The following is a 19,685-nucleotide window of genomic DNA, read 5'->3' as shown; positions in this document are numbered from 1 at the left end:
TGGACTTATTATTTTTACCAAAAAATAAAGAACCCGCCCAGCGATGGAACACATTACAAGTGTCAAGTCATACAAAGTCAAATTCGCTGTAATAGTAGACGTGGTTATTAAATATGCTACTATTCACAGCTCAATTTGGTATTCCCTTAAATAGGAAAAGTTTACGCCTATCAGTTATCATTCAAGTTACATTTCTAGTGTGTCTGAGTGCCAGTTATTTTTTAATTTAAACATGATCATGTTGTGAGAAATAGTAAAGTAATATTTTTCATATAAGAGAAGCGTAAAACCTTCTTTCGTTTAGATCTTTGTTGATAAATAGAAATGGCAAGTCACTGAAAACATAAGTATCGAGTTAGGCCAAATTACAAATTTGACACAAGATAACACAAAAAGTAACAACTAAGGTAAAAAAAAATCCATGATAAAATATTTTAAAAAGTTGGAGAAATTCAAGAAACGTTTGCGAAGATTGTCAGTAATTAATATACACATTAAAAGTATATTATTTCTTACGGTATTAACTTTAGACGTAATTTAGTTAGCTAAGTGTTTTAAGATATACCCGTAATTTTCATCCATTATAAAGTGTAATGTTAATAGGTCTAACCGCACCTCGTGTGGTAAGTAGATTTGGTTTCCGTTTCAATATTAAGCCATACCATGTTAAATTCGCTCGTCATCTCACACGCACGTGTAACGTGACTGGAAAAGGAACTTCATCACGAAGCCCCACCGGCGTTGTATGGCCTCCTGGGAGTCGGCATAAGGAGGGGGGAGTACCAAGCACCAATATATCGCTGCGAGTTTATGGTCAGCTGCAGAATGGCATGCAGTGTTTGTGAGAAATTCTGGCTTTATTTGGGAGTGTCATGGTGACGTCACTTCTCCTTGTTCGCACTTGCTTTAGAAGATTATTATAACAATTACATGTGCAGAAACTATAACATGCGCATATTATCAGCTATTCAGTATTTTTACACGTATAATAACACATAATGACTATTTAATATGTCTGCTTTTTTATTTTACATGATATAGATTCGTACTAAATTAAGTTTTTGAATACGAAGCAGTTAGTCAAACTTACAGGCCTTTATATTGTGCATCGTAAATAATTTTTATGGAAAATATCCTAACAAACGATTATAGTGTATAGTGCTTGGTGCAACAGTATAGAAATTTTCCTACTGGAATTCCACATTGTCACGTGACCATGCTCGTGCATACAATGTAAGACGTGCTTCTCATGGCTAAATATCTCTCTTTTTTTTTTTACTAACATTATAACATTCCTCCTGTTATTTCCTCTGGGTCTTACGCAGAGAATTAGTTTTCTTCTGCAGATGTTGTAAACTTATTTAAACGACAGTTTCTGTGACTTTATAAAAAGTACGGTGGGTGACTGTTCGTTTTTTCTTTTGTTATTCATTATGGCGGGTTTGTACCCGTTACAAGGTTAGTCTGCTTTAGCTATTGTTGTGTAGTAGTGTCACCTGTAGGAAAGGAAAGCAGTTATTGCATAAACAAAGTAAATATGTTTGTAGATTATTAACGCTTTAGTTTCTTTGTGTGTGAAAAGTATTTTTGTAGTCTGGTGGACCATATAACCTGCATTATAATATGGTTTTATTGTATAAAAAGTGAAAATTGTACGTATGACAACAGAAAAAATTAAGTCAAAATTATTTTAAAACCTGGGCGATTCTTGAATATAAAAAAAAACTCACCTGTGATCAGAGCTGAGCTTATAAAGCCTTATTTTTCACGTACAATTTCCATTCGGGATATATCGGAGAGGTTACTTTTGTGATGCGAATTTCATTTTGCCTTTCTTCTTGTTTCTATTATTATAAATGTTATGTTATAAAGAAAATTAATGCAGATCATAACACATTGAAAAGCAGTAATATTTGTTTTTCTGGAGTTTCATCTCTTTTAAACTGTCATTGAGACGAACTGTAATTGGTTAAAGCCTGAATATCGCTAAGAAACATTTATTATCTGCACTATTAAAAGTGAACAAGACGCCACATAAATTGAAACTATTGTTTGCTGGGACTTTTAATCCCAATATCTCTCTTGGGAGGACGAGAGTCTGAGAGCATTAGCGAAAACTGAAGATCTTGAGTTCAAGTCCTGCCCAGAGCAGAACATTATTTTGTGAAAATAAATGTTTCTACGGCGCATAAAGCAACATCCTAATAGAAGCGTATGTTTTTTTTTTTTTTTTTTTCAGGAAGACTTGTGACGTTTATTTCCCTTTGATTTAAATAATCATAATATATGCTTGGTTGGGAAGATAAATTAAGTTTTAAGGAAAAAAAAAGATTTAGGTTAAAAACTTCTGTTACATGTTTGTTTGTGGTAACATTAATTTTGTGTGAAAGGTACTAGAACTTGTACACACATAATTTAAAGACAACACGGGAGCTGTTGGCCATCTTTTTCATCAAACTGAAATTGAAAATAAAATTTAAAACACTCAAAGCTAGCACTTATCATTCAAAAATTTATAAAGCTTTCTCTCAATTTCTCATAAATTAATACACCCGTCACATCAGAAGTTAACACATTCCATGGACAAACCATCCTTTAGAAAAATAAAACTGTTTCAACTGAAGATAATTCTTTCTCAGCCCAAACTTGTTTATATACTCTGCTCTTACCAATCTCAATATTAAATATAAAAACAGATGATGCATGGTGTTATCTCTAAGTTGCACAGCCATACAAACAATCAAGTTCTGCACACATTCTCAGTAATGGTGAGGAGTCTCACCATCTTGATGGCCTTAATGATCCCAGTTGTCAATAGATCTAGATCCCAAATAAGCAACTGGTAGCATTCTAAACTGGCCTAATGATCCAATAGGTCCCATAGTCTAAAAATACCCCTTCCTCCCCAAGAATAAAAAAACAGCTGGTAGGGCACATCAGTACATACTGCTTTGATATTGGTGTACATGCAAAATTTGGAAGGAATATTGATGTATTAGCACTATTAGTTCCCTTCCTTATATATTAAACTTTTATTTTGAACTTCAATAAGAATAACTGACTTTATTTAGTGTGTTTAGAATGTCATTGATTTAGAAAAGAACAGATAGACATTCAAACTGTTATGGATTTGATCAATATGCTTTTAAATAATATTGTTTTTGAACAGGTTTGGTTATAATGAATTATGGTTTAGAGGTTGTAATTAGAAGCTTTAAAAGCTCAGATTTTAGGTTTATTCTTGCCACTCAGTTAATGGAGTGGATTATTGGAATGACTGTATGCACAGTTAATATTTATTCATTTAAGCTATATTATGTGTGTATGTGGTAAAACAAAACAGTTGCATTTGAGTCTTTTGAGAGGTTGATGGATGACCCTGTTGGAGGAACTGGTCTTCTGATGTATTGTTTGCCCTCAGCGGTGTCTTGTAAGATGAGGACTCCACTCTACTGGAGTACCTCTCAAGCTCATTATGTAATATTAAATTAAAGTTTATTGCGAGGCCTAGATCAAACTAAACTGACAAATGTTGAGGTTTTAGTTAATTTTTTATTGATAAATTCACTTAATTTTCTGTTTTGTTTATGAGACTTCAGTATGTTCTGTTATTTGTATTTAGCATATATGTCAGTTGAGTTTATCTTCCATAAATATCCTTATTTCATCTTTTTTATTTGAAACTGGTACCTCCTGCTTGGTGTACACTATCTTTCTTTTATTGTTAGGTCCTTAGTTTGAAAATGTTTTACCTGTTGATTTCCAGTGATTTGCTGGACAGGAAGATGTTGATTGCTAGAACCTACATCTAATCATTAATAAAGTATTACAAGATCAATAAAAATGACTTTCCTGGACATTATTTATTGACTTTCCTGGACATTATAGGATATTTATTTTTGTATAACATCTTATTGAGTCCACCAGTCAATAAATTCTTCATGTAAGGGAAGTTGATAAATATTCTTAGTCTCTGGTTAAGAATTGTAACAATTTAACAAAGAAAAATTCTTTTTTTTTATTCATTCTTAAGTGTGTTTTCTCTACAGGATACTAGTGGGAGCTCCACGTGCCCGGCCTTTTAATGGGAGAAATAATTCAGGAGTGGTCTACAGGTGTCCACTGTCAACAACATGGAAGGATTGTGTTCAACTTCAAGCCGAGTCAGATGACCCATCACACTGTAAGTATAACATAATGACAGATCTTGATGAATTGTGTGTGTGTGTGATATGAAATAAGCACAATTTTTCATCATGTTACATGAGTTCAGTGAAATGAGATGCATGCTATTCTCTAACATTGTTTATGGATCAGTATAACATTTTAATATTTCGATGTTATTCCTCTGAAAATATGTACATTTAGTGTTGCAGTGTATTCATTATTGTCACAACTCCATCCATTCACAGATATGTATATATACATTTGACACTGACTCTTAAATTATCTGATATAAATTAACAAAACAAACTATGAAATTGGTTTTTCAAATATGATGGGATTCTTGGCACAGTTGAGTTAACACTTAAAAGCAATGTTCTGACATTACATGCTGACAGCCTCTACTAAGTACAAAAACAATCAATTATAAACAACAACAAACAGGTCACTTCCTACTAAGAGCTGTTTGCTTTTATAAGTACTTATTAACATAACTAGCATAATCTGTAACACAGCATAGTTACATAGAAGCACAACTAGTGTTATATGAAGTACAATAGGACTATATATAAACACAGCTAGTGCAATCTATAATATAGCATAGCTGCATACAAGCAGGGCTAATTAGAGGGAAAGGAGCAACTGATTTGGGATCTGTTAAGGAATGTGGCATTGGTGTATTACAAAGTTTACTAGTAATGTATACAACTTAATAAGCTAAAATGGCTACTGCTTTTTTAGAGATTCATGAAGAAGTCTGTCACCTGAATTTATTTTATGGAAACTCAGCAGAAGTTAATAAGTAGAATGAAAGGTGGGTCTGATGATATCACTGACCCAAGTGTTGTTAGCTGGAACACAACATAACTATATAGTATCACAATTAGTGCAGTATAATAATACAATATAACCACATACAATTACAACAAGTGTAAATCTGTAACAGAGGTAAAGTGAGAAGTTTAATAAAAAAACCCATAAATTATTTAAATGCTATTAATGTAAATGAAGAGCACAATTCTCTTACAAAAGGTAAACCATGGCATCATTATAAAGTGATGGTCAATCCCACTCTTTGTTGGTAAAAGAGTAGCCCAAGAGTTGGTGGTGGGTGGTGATGACTAGCTGCCTTCCCTCTAGTCTTACACTGTTAAATTAGGGACGGCTAGCATAGATAGCCCTCGAGTAGCTTTGTGTGAAATTCAAAACAAACAAAGGTAAACAAATAATAAATTATTAAACATTATATTTCAGTTAGCTTAAAATGAATTTAAGAAAAAATGTTCAATTTAAATAGAGTTAAATTTAAATCCATTTTGTTCACTCATAACATTATGGAAGACAACTCTCTTAGTAAACACATTTTAAAGACCCTGTCACTCAAAAGAATTTTCAAAAAATAATAACACTTTGAAAATCTTATCTCATAGTGAAGTCTTAAGTATTAATTTGGAAATTGTAGTTCTTAGAAAGACCTGATATAACCTTTTGATATTTTACCATATGTCCACATTAACATAGTTTTTATCAGTCAATAGTCTTCAATTAATATTTTTTTATATTGCTAGCTGCCATAAAAGATGACCAGTGGCTGGGAGTCTCTTTGAAAAGTAAAGGTAAAGGAGGATTTGTTATGGTAAGTTTGTTCATCTACAGGTTGTTGCTTGCATAGTGGTAAGAGCCGTAGCAGTGGATAAAGTAAATAAATATAACATGATATTGTTGTTCACTAATATCAAATGACACAATTGTCTTTGTAAGATTCTGTTCATGACATTATTTCTAAGATAATTACCAATAACAACTTCTAACATGTTTTTAAACACCATAAATTTTTACTTTAAGTGTTAGGACAATTGAAAATGTCTTTTATAGATAAATCAACAGCAAAGTAATGGAAATCAGTCTGCACATTTTCAACTATAAAATTTGAATAAGGTGTTATATCTCTTGTTAAAATACTCCTGTTTCACAAGTAGAACTCTTATAGTAGCAATCAGACTATTGACAGAGAAAGCAAAAAATGTAATTGAACACCATTTTATTTTGTTTTTTTACTTCTTGTATATAAAGTAGATTTTTTTTTTTGTTCTGAAGCTACAAACCATGTTTTAAATGCTTGTGAAATAACTTGGAGTAAGTGTGTGGTAAATTAGTATTAATTTTCATTTTAGACATGTGCTCATCGGTATATTGAGAAAGCTGGAGAAAGTCAGTGGGGGTTTGGTGTCTGTTATTCCCTGAATCAGCAGTTACAGTATAGACAGAAGTGGTATCCTTGTGGTGGACGTCCTGTAAACAAAGGTCACGAACAGTTTGGTTACTGCCAAGCTGGCACAAGTTTAGATGTTTTAGATGTAAGATATGTTTTTATTTATTCTTTATTTTTTAATATTTTTCTCATTTTAAGTGTTTTCAGGAAGGTAAAGGTAATAAAATATAATAACACACGATGTAAAAACTTAACAGTTAACAAAATCTTCCTGAAATAATGCTAGAACTCAGTGTTCCCTATTTACACTTACACTGTTTAGACTGATGCTAAACCAAGTTAACATATTGAGGCTATAACCTAATACAAGACATGTATCAACTATCAGAGTGAAAACAAATTAGTCCTGACGTATTAGTATTACCATAGTCCAACATGTTTGACAAAAGGTATAAAAACTGGTTTGTGGTTATTAAAAAATATGCACTGATAGAAATGTCAGTGTGTTTGCTAGCTTGTTTATTAGTTTTGTCCACTAGCTATTAATAGGTCAGAGCTGTTTGTTATAGTCACCAATTAATGTTTTTCATAAACATTAAGGGCTGCATTAAGATGTAGTGTTTCCCTAAGTAGATGTTCTTTTTTGCAACACCCATCTTCCGGTGTGACCACTTCAGAAACATTTGGATTAGTTACACTACTAATCACATGGTTAGTTACCTGATTGCTCAACATTCTTGATTGGTTCTTAAATCTGTTGCTCTAGACGGCTGCACGTGTGTAACTGCAGCCCTAATTATAAAACCAGTTACCTCAGAACTACATGTATGTAGTGTTAAATACTTAATTAAAACCTTTTAATAACTCAGCAATAATTGAAATATTTTTTTAAAATGTTTAGTGGCATGGGGTAATTATTTAATAATTGTATCACCACCTTTACACAATTGTTAACCCTTATTTATTTGGTTATTACACAAACAAGACTTCTGTCAAGAACGTTTTCAGCCAGTTTTTTATTTCTTTTTTTCTTTTTAGATGGTGAATACACAATTTATTTAAATTCCATTTGACCACTATGTCATGTATTTTGAAAAATAAAGTTATCAAATTTTATAACATACTTAGACTATCACAAAACTAAGAATTTCTTCTTGAACTTTGTAACCTGTTTTGATGACTGTCATACAAGTTTTTTTGTTTTTTTTAAGTCATCACAGTGTCTTAATTTGGTTATTACATATAATGCTATTTTGAAATCTTGTAACAGCTATGTATGTGTGCAGCTGTTCTGTGTGGACATAGTGGTGATTTACATATGTAAAACTCTTTTGCGTAGGCATACCTGTTTGTATATGTACAAATATTCCATGAATGAGACCTTGTAATTCAAGTTTCTTGAATGTTTTAATTTGTTGCTTTCAACAAAAGTTAAATTCTGTGATACTGTGATCATAACACAACATGACCGTGTTCTCCACTTTAGTACTTTGTTTTATCGAGTTGTTAAAACTACTGACATTTCACCTCATTACAGATTAAACTAGATTGAAGTATATTACATGAAATTACTCATAAACAGTAATTTGATAGGTTGTTGCCAGAAATCAGAAAGAAACCATTTAAAAGTAGGACAGGAAAACCCTAATCTACATTTAAAATGGAACATCGATACATTAATGAAGTATGAAAAAATATATACATGCATAATGTTTTTGATTTCACTTTATTGACTAATAATTTCTGTACTAAAGGATAATAACATGGTTCTTGGATCACCGGGACCCTATACCTGGCGAGGAACTGTGTTTGTTAATAACCTAGGAGAAGGAATTCGTGATGACAAGACATGGTACCTTGGACCATTGGATGAATCTCCAGTAGATAAATACAGTTATCTAGGTAAAAAAAAAAAAAAAACAACTAATTTTAGTTTCAAAAGTTTTTTGAATTTTTTTCAGTTTTTTTTTTTTTTAGAAATGTATGGCAGTATTACAGCTCATCACAAACAGATTCAGCCACTTATTTACACTTTAATTAATTAATAGTTTACTTGTGTATTTTTCTACACAGTAGTTATTAATTTTAAGAAGTGTACAGTTACCTCAGTAATAATTTATCTTTTTTAAGTACAGATTTAACCTAGCAGTTACACTGTTTTTATAATATTTACTCTGTAGTAACATCAGTAGTAAATAAATAAAAAATTTCATTTGGTCCCAATGTTTAAATATGAAGTACAGCATGTATTAAAGATGTAGTAATGTTGTTATTAATGGTTTGTTTGTTTTGGAACCTTTTAAAAAATGTTATTGTCTGAGGTTATCAGTAGTAACTTCTGAACAAAACAAACTATGTATATAGATCAGAACTAAATATAACGTTCTTATTATGAATACACAATGTTTTAAAACAAAAACCTGTGACAATTAAAATGTATTGATTCATTGGTTGGGTTTCCTTTATTTTAATTGTATTTTTGGCTGTAACGCCTGTAATATCAAAAACCTAAGCATAATAATACTAGATAATCCTAATAGGTAACATATAACAGTAAATATGTAACTATATATATTTATACATACTGTGCATTATGACCAGTCTCTCTTCTCTTGAAAATTAAATGTGACAGTGTATGCAAAGCTTTATGTAATCTTCTCTAACAATGTCTAGTGACCAATGATAGCAGTAAAGTGATTCCAACAGTGTAAATCTGGAGTAATTTAACATCCGAGATCAGTTACTAGAACACACATTTCCACTTGAGTTTACTGAGTTGAGTAACAGAAGAAAAAATTGTGCTACAATTAATAATGGCATATTACAGCTAAGTGAATAAATGGGAAAACTAAATGTGCTATGAGCTGTATTTAACACAACTTGAAACCTCTATACCTATGATCTGTTTGAGTGAAACCATAAAAAGTAGCTTTAATGTGTAAGTAAAATGAAAAGGCAGAAGAAAGATAATGAGGCTTAAACAAACAAATGAGAATAAATATCACAATGATAGAAGTGACAGAAACTAATGATGTAATGCTACACTATGTAAAGAACTGTTACACAACATGGATTAACCATTGTGAGAGTTAAAACTAATGATGTAATGCTACACTACATAAAGAACTGTTACACAACATGGATTAACCATTGTGAGGGTTGAAACTAATGTTGTAATGCTACACTACATAAAGAACTGTTACACAACATGGATTAACCATTGTGAGAGTTAAAACTAATGATGTAATGCTACACTACATAAAGAACTGTTACACAACATGGATTAACCATTGTGAGGGTTGAAACAAATGTTGTAATGCTACACTACATAAAGAACTGTTACACAACATGGATTAACCATTGTGAGGGTTGAAACTAATGATGTAATGCTACACTACGTAAAGAACTGTTACACAACATGGATTAACTATTGTGAGAGTTGAAACTAATGATGTAATGCTACACTACGTAAAGAACTGTTACACAACATGGATTAACCATTGTGAGAGTTGAAACTAATGATGTAATGCTACACTACATAAAGAACTGTTACACAACATGGATTAACCATTGTGAGAGTTGAAACTAATGATGTAATGCTACACTACATAAAGAACTGTTACACAACATGGATTAACCATTGTGAGAGTTGAAACTAATGATGTAATGCTACACTACGTAAAGAACTGTTACACAACATGGATTAACCATTGTGAGAGTTGAAACTAATGATGTAATGCTACACTACATAAAGAACTGTTACACAACATGGATTAACCATTGTGAGAGTTGAAACTAATGATGTAATGCTACACTACATAAAGAACTGTTACACAACATGGATTAACCATTGTGAGAGTTGAAACTAATGATGTAATGCTACACTACGTAAAGAACTGTTACACAACATGGATTAACCATTGTGAGAGTTGAAACTAATGGGAGGGACAACTGAAAAATAGTAGTTACCATAATAAACTGGTTTAATACTAGCTTTAAAATTTAATTGAAAAGAATTAGAGTGGACAGTATGGTTTTGAAGAGGTTGTGATATTCTGTGAAATTATTAAATCTGTAATTTCAAACAGAACTTGAATTTACCAGAAAATAGAGAGAAATGAGAACTAATGTTTAAAGTAGAAGTTTCAGTTCTGTCCACATCTTGTAATTTTGAACAACTTTTGTTGTATAAACTGTGAGTAGCAAACATTGTATCATAAGTGATTTGAAATATTTGTTTAATTGAAGATTTGATTAATGATGTTTTTATCTAAATCCAAGTGGCGTGCTTTGTTTGTAGGGAAAGAATTTATAACTGCAGTGAATGCTGTTGAATAAATGTGATTTGTACAGAAACTCTGTTCTCCACTGGGACAACAGAAAGTCTGTAGATTTAGAATGCCAAAATCAGGGGTTTGATTTCCCGCAGTGGACACAGCAGATATCTCGATGTGGCTTTGCTATAAGAAAAACACTTTAGAGAACCAGTGTGTATAAACATTAATCAATATTAATAATTCTTTCATGCTATAATGATGTAGATGGATCTATTAGGATATTTCTAAATTATATACACGTAGACATACAATAAGCTTGAGGTGTTCTTTTTTCAACTCAGAATACGTTTTACACATTTTGTTTCCAGATATTATACAGAATAAAGTGTACTATAAAATGATAAATTGTTTGTTATACATTTTAAGAAACAAAGTCAGACTTAGAAGAAATAACAACATTACTATGATTTATCTCAGGTATGGCCGTAACCTCGGGAAAATTCTTTGGGGAACATAAAAGTTTTGTGGCAGGTGCACCTCGTTCTAATGGCACGGGTCAAGTAGTTTTTTTCCGTAAGGAGCAGAGAGGTATTACTGTTCTCTCGGTAGAGCTCATTTATTCTGGAAGACAGTTTGCTTCATCATTTGGATATTCCGTCACTGCTCTGGACATAAATCACGATGGGTATGTGGTATAAGAACTGATTTATGAGCACAATTATTTGTTGCTTGTGTATGTGAAACATTTTCAAGGATAAGTAACTCAAGATTGTGATAAGCATTTTACAATAACTTACCTGTATATGTGTAGATTGTTTAAAACTGTGTGCTCTTGTACCTTTGTTAAGTGTGTGTTCACTTGAATTTCAGGTCACTTACTGTATTTATTTACTTGTTCTTGAATAGGATCAGAAAATCAATATGTAAATACATAACCATAAAGATTGTTGAAGACTAAAATTATTGAATGAATTAAATGGAATAAATACTTTTTTTTAAATGCATTAAAAATTTGAAAGCGATAACACTATGTAACAAAATTTTTACTTTTTCTTGTTCCTGGGCAGAAAGTGTTATTTCCCAATTGCTTATGCCTAAAGTAAATGGAAAAGACCTATTTTTCTCTTCAAACTTTGCTTTTGTGACCTGGGAGCGTATAACAAAAACATGATGGGAGACTATATGTGAGGGTTGATACATGAAAGTGACTTACATTACAGTCGCAAATCTCGACAAACTACTGACTTCTAAACATTTCTGTATAACTTTAGTATAAATACATGTAAATTTTGATTCATATATTGTTTTATTCAGACCTTATGTAAATGAAAATGTGCAAATTTGTCTGTTTTTACATAGAAAATAGGTTAATTTCTAAATTTCATTATCCAGGTCACAAAAGCAAAGTTTGAAGGGAATAATGGCCATTTTTTTGTACTTTTACAACATAAGCAATTAAGAAATAACACGTACTATGTGTTACATAGTGTAATTTATGTTCACAAAACATCTCTTCAGCTTTATTTGATACAGTTAAATTTTTGTTTGTTTTTATACAGCATTTGTTTCAAATAACAGTGATTTAATTCTTATCAAATATACACATTAAAATGCATTATTTTGCTTTTGTGATCCTGTTTAGATCATGTGATATACTGTGTACATGCTATTAAAATTATTATGAATTATTGATTTCTTTTCGTTTGAAATTCCCACAGATATGATGATCTGGTTGTTGAGCTCCATTTTATTTCACCGACTATGAAGGTGGAGCAATTTACGTTTATTTGAGTTCTGACAAAGTAAGAATATCTTTCCTTCTAAAGCATTTAGAAATATAGATATGCCAAAAACTGATCAAGCATTACAAACTCAATAAGCTTAACAATTTGTATCACAAAGTTTTATGCCTATTGGTAAAATAGTTGCAAGGCTCCAATTCTTTATTTTATGGAAAGTGAATTTAAAATAATTATTTAGTTTTGATAATAAAAGGAAAAGATAAAACCCCTATAACTTGAACACTTTTCAAAGGTTGACCTTTCTTCTTGAGAGGCAAGAAGGATTCCAAGTTTGCCCAGAAGAAGAAAGTTCTACCTTTTGAAATTGCTTGGAATTTACTGAATCTACATGTTTCCCTGACATAATGAATTTTAGTTCAGTTTGATTTTTCTCATTGAAATTTGAAAACTAGAATTTGTGTTAATTATTAAATATGAGCCATGGCTTAAAATACAACTTTATATAACTTAAAAATGAAACAAAAAACTTAAATTGTTGAAAATTTCCTTTCTCCCAGATCTACTTAGTAATCAGTGTTCCAAATCTCATTAGCCTTTTGAGCTCACTTCCGTTCACTTTTGTAAGATATTTTATGTCTTATGAGTGGAAGAAAAATGGGTTAATTAAAATTAATCTATGACATGGGAGATGCAAATTTTGAACACGTACACATAACCCCAGAAGGAAATGTAGTGCAAGGGAAATAGTGTTTAAAGTTGTACATAAAAGTAAGGTTTGAATCAGGTTTACATTTATGACAAGCACTTTTCAACAGGTTGTATAGAGTGGTTATATTTCAATATTTATTAGAATAAAACTATAGAAAAAATCAACCTCATGCATTTAAAAAAACATTCTCAGTTCATCAGGTTATGAAAGTTAATATTTACTTAATTTGTAAAATTTGGTTACTTTAGTTTTTAATTGTCATTCATACCACATAAAGATTATAGCTCTGTATCAAGCTCTATGATTTTACTCTGCTGTGTTAGATTATAATCTGTAATTTTTAATGTAATTACACTGTTCTCACATAAAGTCACATCTTTGTATATCATAAGCTTATGTTTACTTAACTATCTGTGTGTAATATCCCAGCTGGCCTAATGAGCCTCTGTAGTAAGTGAAAGGCCTCATTGGCTGTGGATGTATCAGATGTAGTGTGGTTAATGTACATCTTCCATTACTTTCTCTCATGGGTTCTCATAATAACTGTTCATACATGCAACTGAATGCAGTCTCCTTATTATAGCATGATCTACATTTTAATTGTGACTAATGCTAAAGTAATTTTTTAATATTTTGGTATAGCTAAAATTAATAATTTACATAGATGCATTGTATACAGATGTACTACAGTTTTTAGATTTGGTTGTAGCTGCATAAAATCAACAGAAATGCAGCTGGTAATGGCAACTCTGAATTAATTTTGTGAATGTTAATAACACATAATACCCCTCGGTGTGGATTCCTGTACATGGTGAGGGGACCTCCCAGGGGAAGGTTCTGTTCTTTCACTTTACCTCCTCTGGGATCTAAACATCCACCCACATGTTTGCTGTGTGTGGCAACCCGTGAAGGGTAGGAGAGGATCCTGGTGGTTAAGGGTTCCAACCCTAACACACCACTTTGGCCTTGAATTCCTGTAGATGGGTGGACCCCCTTGGGTCAATTGGCTGGTCCACTCGGGCTAGGGTCAACCAAGTACTAGTGTTGGATGTTCTCATCAGGTGTTGTGGACATTATATCTGATGTTGGTGTTTGGGTATAGTGCTTACGAAACCCTGGCGTTGCTGCAGTGTCCTTGTTTGACATTGTAGTGCATCCCCTTGTAGGGCTTCATGGTGGGTGGGCACCAAAATTTCCTTTTCTTTATTATGGATGCTCCAATTAAAAATCTTAATAAAATAGTGAAAAACAGTCTATAGGTAAACGACCATGTCTTGAAGATTCTGAACAGCAATCCTCACCATCTGTACCACCTGTTGTACCTCATTTTCTTATATTGCACACACCTTCAGACAAATCTTTAGGGAAAATGTCTCCCTTTTTCATTTAGAAGGGACTAGTGGGACTTGCTGGCTTTCCGAATCAGTAAAGAAGCTTCAATCTGGTGACATATTGGTGAAAACATCCACATCTCAACACATTGAACTCCTCTTGCATTCAAAGGCAGTTGGAGATATACCTATTGAGGTTACACCTTGTACTACTCTGAATTCATCACAAGGATCTATTATTGAGAGGGATTTGAAGAACATCCCACAGTTGGAGATTCTCACTGGTTTTTCCACCTAAGGAGTTTTTGCAGTGAGGCATATCTCCACTCACAAAGATGGAATTATGATGCTGACCAATGTCCTCATTCTGATGTTTACGTCACCAAGTCCGCCTGCCACCATCAAGGCAGGTTATCTTAATTGCAGAGTACAGCCATACATTCCAAATCCTTTCTGATGTTTCCAGTGTCAATGGTTCTGTCACTCGAAGGCATCATGTCATGGTTCCTTGATGTGTGCTTGTTGCAGTGGCAAAGACCATGATGCCTACGAGTGTGAAACGGACCCTCATTGCATCAATTGCAATGGCTCTCACCTGTCCTACTTTCGTTCTTGCCCTAAATGGTTGGAAGTAAAAGAGGTGCAGCATTTGAAAACATTTAATAACATTACCTATCCTGAGGCTCGAAAGTTGCTGTCCACCACCTCATCTCGTATGTATGCTGCTGCACTTCATTCCACAACTACTGTGGGAGTGCAGACAGATCTCTCAGTGCCTCCTAAAGAATTGTTCTCCAAACAAATGAAAAGCCTTTTGACCTCCATGGTTAAAAAAGTTGATGAATTAACTTCAACACCTATGTCTGTCCCTTATACATTCCACCAAACTCCAAGATCCACATCCTTTGGTTCCAGGTACAGGCATTTCCTCAGATCCATCTTTTACTCTCACCCCAACATGCAAAACAATCATTCGTTCATGTCCTCAGTCTCTGGAATCACCTTCCAACAGCAAAGAGCTGCCCAATTGACCCAGGGCAGGATCTATGAGGGTTGCTAGACCTCCCTCAAATAAGGACACTAAGGAAAAAAGAAGTGGTCATAAACAGAAGAGTTTTCCACCCAATTTGCTGACACATAAATAAAAATGGCCACCCTGATACAATGGAACTGTTGATGTTTATGTTCTAATCTGGATGACATGAAAACACTGATTGCTTCCTAACATTCTATTTTGTCTTTCCTTACAGGAAACATTCCTGAAACCTGCCGATACAGTCTCCTTTCGGCAGTTTTCTTTATACAGACATGACGTGGCTGTGTGATGCACAAATGCATGGAGAGGTGGCACTGTTGGTTGATCAGCATGTGCCCACCCTGTCTTTTCCACTAGACACACCCTTGTAGGCCTAGCCATCCGTGTTTGCTTGGGTCATACCATCACTGTTTGTTCTCTCTACCTGTCACCTGGAGAGACATATGATCAATCAGACCTTGATGATCTCATTGAACAGTTGCTGTCTCCCATTTTTCAACCTGGGGGACTTTAATGGACATCATTCCCTCTGGGTAAGTGCTGATATTGATAGGAGAGGTTGCTCTATAGAGCATATGCTCTCAGATCACAACCTTTCTCTTTTCAATACTGGTTTTTCTATTTATTTCCATGTGCCTAGTCAGTCCTTTACTACTATTGATCTCTCAATTTGCTCCCCTTCATTTTTCATGGAGGGTTGACAATAATTCACAAGGCAGCGATCGTTTTCCTATAATCTTGAGAGAGACTGGCCATCGTCAATGCCACTTGACCCGAGTGCCTTGCTGAACTTGATCCTGCCTTTGTCTGTAAGCCATCAATAGATGACTGTGTGGCAGCAGTAACTGACTGTATTATACAAGCAGCTGCTCAGTGTATTCCTAAAACCTCCACACATTTTCCACTATATCCTCGTCCATGGTTGAATCCTGCCTGCCACATGGCAGGGAAGGCTCAAAAACGAGACTGGGATACTTTCCGTAGATATCCCACACTCTCAAACTGCATTGCTTTCCAGTGGGCCTATGCACATGCTCGATGGGTAAAATGTCAAAGCCGGAAGGAATCTTGGATTAAGTTCACAACCAGCATATCTTCTACCACCAGTTACAAAGTCAAATGGGACAAGATTTGAAAGGTCAGTGGGCAATATAACTCTGTCCCCCTCTCAGTCTTGCTCTCTGATGGCCAGGAAGTAGTTGATACCTAGAGCATGGAGGATACTCTAGGTGAAAGCTTTTGCCAGGTACCTAGTGCTTCTGCTTCTTCTTCCACCTTCTTAGCCATCAATACTCGGGCAGAGCAATAATATCTTTCCTTTTGAGGTGATTGTCTCTATGACTATAATCGTCCCTTTACACTGGTGGAACTCAGACTGGCCCTTCATCGGTTAGACCTGGTGATACACACTATGAGATGCTGTGCCATCTATCTCCTGCTTTTCTTGCTATTCTTCTGATTGTTTTTAACCAGATCTGGCAGGAGAATGTTTTTCCTAATGTCTGGCACCAGGCTATTATCTTACCTTTCTCTAAGCCTGGGAAAGATCCCAAGATTCCTTCAAACTACCATCCAGTTGTTTTGGCGAGCTATCTTTGTTAGACCTTAGAGAGGAAAGTTAATGCTCATCTTGTTTGGTTCCTCGAATCAAACAACCTCCTCTCGCCCACCCAATGTAGGTTCCGACAGAGCACTCCACCATGGACCACCTGATTCGACTGGAAACGTCAATCAGAGAATCCTTTCTCAAATGACAACATCTTGTATCAATATTCTTTGCATTGAGAAGGCTTATGATGCAACATGGAGGTATGGCATTTTGCAAGACCTCCATATATATGGGTTACGTGGCCATTTGCCCATTTTTATTAAAAATTTTAATGGACACGAGATTCTAAGTTCTTATGGGTTCAACATTTTCCTGTTCTTATCTACAGGAACTTGGAGTCCTTCAAGGCTGTGTTCTGAGTGTCACACTTTTCAGTATAAAAATTAATGCCATCACTGAACAACTCCCTCTCACTGTTGCAAACAAGCTCTGTGTTGATGACTTTCACATCTTATGTCAGTTGTTGAACATGAGATATATTGTGCAGCAGCTACAGACTGCCCTCAATTGTTTACTGAAATGGACCACAGCAAATGGCTTTATCTTCTCTCTCTCTAAAACCTTTTGCATGCACTTTTGCCACCAATGGGATATTCACCCTGATCCTGAACTCCGTATCGGTGAAGTTGTGCTGCCTGTGGTCCCTGAGACTAAGTTCTTGGGGCTTATCTTTGACCGTAAGTTGACCTTCATACAACACATCAAGCAGCTACGGGTCAAGTGTACAAGAGCACTGAACATTCTCCGTGTCCTCTCTTCCACTACTTGGGGAGCAGATCAACATTCTATGCTAAAGATATATTGTGCTCTTATTCAATCAAACTTGACTATGGATCACTGGTCTATGGCTCTGCCAGACCATTGGCCTTAATGATGCTAAACTCTATTCATCAAGGACTTTGGCTCTGCACTGGGGCTTTCTATACTTACCCAGTTCAGAGCCTATACATTGAGTCTCATGAACCTTCTTTGCCCCTTTGCTGTTTGCAGCTATCTTTACTATATTCTTTGAAACTTCATTCCTTACCAAAGCATCCCATCCTGGGGATGTGTTTTCCTTCCTTGATGCGCCATGCATTTTCAGACCAGATGGTCTGCCATTGCTCCTTTTGGCCTTTGTATGCAGGTGCAGTTGGATGAATTGTGTCTGTCCTTGGATAACGTTGCTGTATCCACTGGTCAGCCCATCCCACCATGGCTTCTTACAGTCTCCAATTGTGACCTATCTTTAAGTTATCAGAGAAAAGTAGACATTCTTGATTGGAAATACTGTCTGCTATTTGCTGAACATCTTTTGAACCATCCTTCCATTCCTATTTATACAGATGGTTCGAAATCAGGTGACTCTGTGGGCTTTTCCATGGTTTGTTGTGGTTCAGTGGTTTCCCCCTCTACAGCTTCTGTGTTCACTGCTGAACTGTATGCCATTTCTCTTGCCCTGGATCACATAGAAGCTAAGAATTACTCAAACTGCACGATTTATACTGACTCGCTTTGTTCCCTGGAATCACTTCACGTTGGTTCACACCCTGTTCTCGCCGATATTTGAAACTGACTGGCCCATTTCTCTTTAGCATCTACTTCCATCCAGTTTTTCTGGATACTGGGCCGCATTGGTATTTGTGGGAATGAGCTTGCCGACACTGCAGCTAAGTCTATCTGCTCTGTGATAAAATCCTATATTGGACTTTGGCTGTCTTGTTTCCATAAGGATCGGAAAGAGGAAGTTGTTCTCACTAGACTACACATTGGTCACAGTTTTTTAACTCATTGTTTTCTTTTATCTGGAACTGATGCACCAGTGTGTAGTTTGTGTAACACTCAGATCACAATAAGCCACATTGCACTTTCTTGTCATCATTATGATTCTCAATGATGGCACCATTTTAAGCATGTTCTGTCCCAACATTTGTCCATAATGTTAGACAGTGTTATTGGTGATGGTGACACTGTCCATCTTGGTAATGTTTTTAGCTTTTTAAAGGCCATTAATTTTTTTAATGCCATTCAAGCTTTTTAATTTATACAATGATGCCTTTTTAATGTGATTCCCTTTTAAAAATCACAGTTCATCTAGTTTGATTTGAAATTAGAAATTGACTGTAACAGTAAGTAACTTGAAACCAGGACTGGAAAGGCAAACTTCAGGTGACTGATGGTGGTTTTTGTACTTACTGCAAGTTTTCCTGGCAAGTCATGATTATTACAGCGATGCTACAAAAAGTCCTTTACAACTTGAATTACTGTAGTTCTTCTCTTGATGTAGTAGACCAGATGTAAACATTGGTTTTATGCTATTTATATTTTTTTTAACTTTGTTTTGTTTTACCTTAATTTCCTTTTATGAATTTTACTAAATGTGCTTTTAACTTTTTACTGGACATTTGGTGCAGATAGCCTCACTGCTTTGTGCCATAAAACACTAAATCAACCAACCAACACATAATAAGATGCTTTTACCTTTGAATAAGACTTGTAGTATGTACCAGAATGAAGGTGAATAAGGAAAAGCCCTTTACATATTAAGGGTATATTTAGTAAATCTGGTTATGAAAATGTTAACAAGAATGTTATCAAGCTGTTAAAATAAATTTAAATCTCAAAT

The 19,685-nt window shown here is 34.4% G+C and overlaps 1 pseudogene across 1 annotated transcript in view; it reads left to right on the top strand.

Moving 5' to 3' along the window:
* The window catches only part of LOC143234347 (integrin alpha-PS1-like), an 88,088-nt pseudogene that overhangs the window by 47,852 nt on the left and 20,551 nt on the right, over positions 1-19,685 (top strand). Inside the window, exons 2-7 of the transcript XR_013018633.1 lie at positions 4,050-4,183; positions 5,733-5,800; positions 6,339-6,521; positions 8,131-8,278; positions 11,131-11,364; positions 12,391-12,455. The product of XR_013018633.1 is annotated as an integrin alpha-PS1-like (transcript). The remainder of the gene's footprint in view (positions 1-4,049; positions 4,184-5,732; positions 5,801-6,338; positions 6,522-8,130; positions 8,279-11,130; positions 11,365-12,390; positions 12,456-19,685) is intronic.

The sequence above is a fragment of the Tachypleus tridentatus genome, chromosome 12 (genome assembly GCF_004210375.1).
Source record: "Tachypleus tridentatus isolate NWPU-2018 chromosome 12, ASM421037v1, whole genome shotgun sequence".
Taxonomy (NCBI): domain Eukaryota; kingdom Metazoa; phylum Arthropoda; class Merostomata; order Xiphosura; family Limulidae; genus Tachypleus; species Tachypleus tridentatus.
Note: the sequence above shows the minus strand (reverse complement) of the source record. Positions and strands in the feature narration are given on the sequence as shown.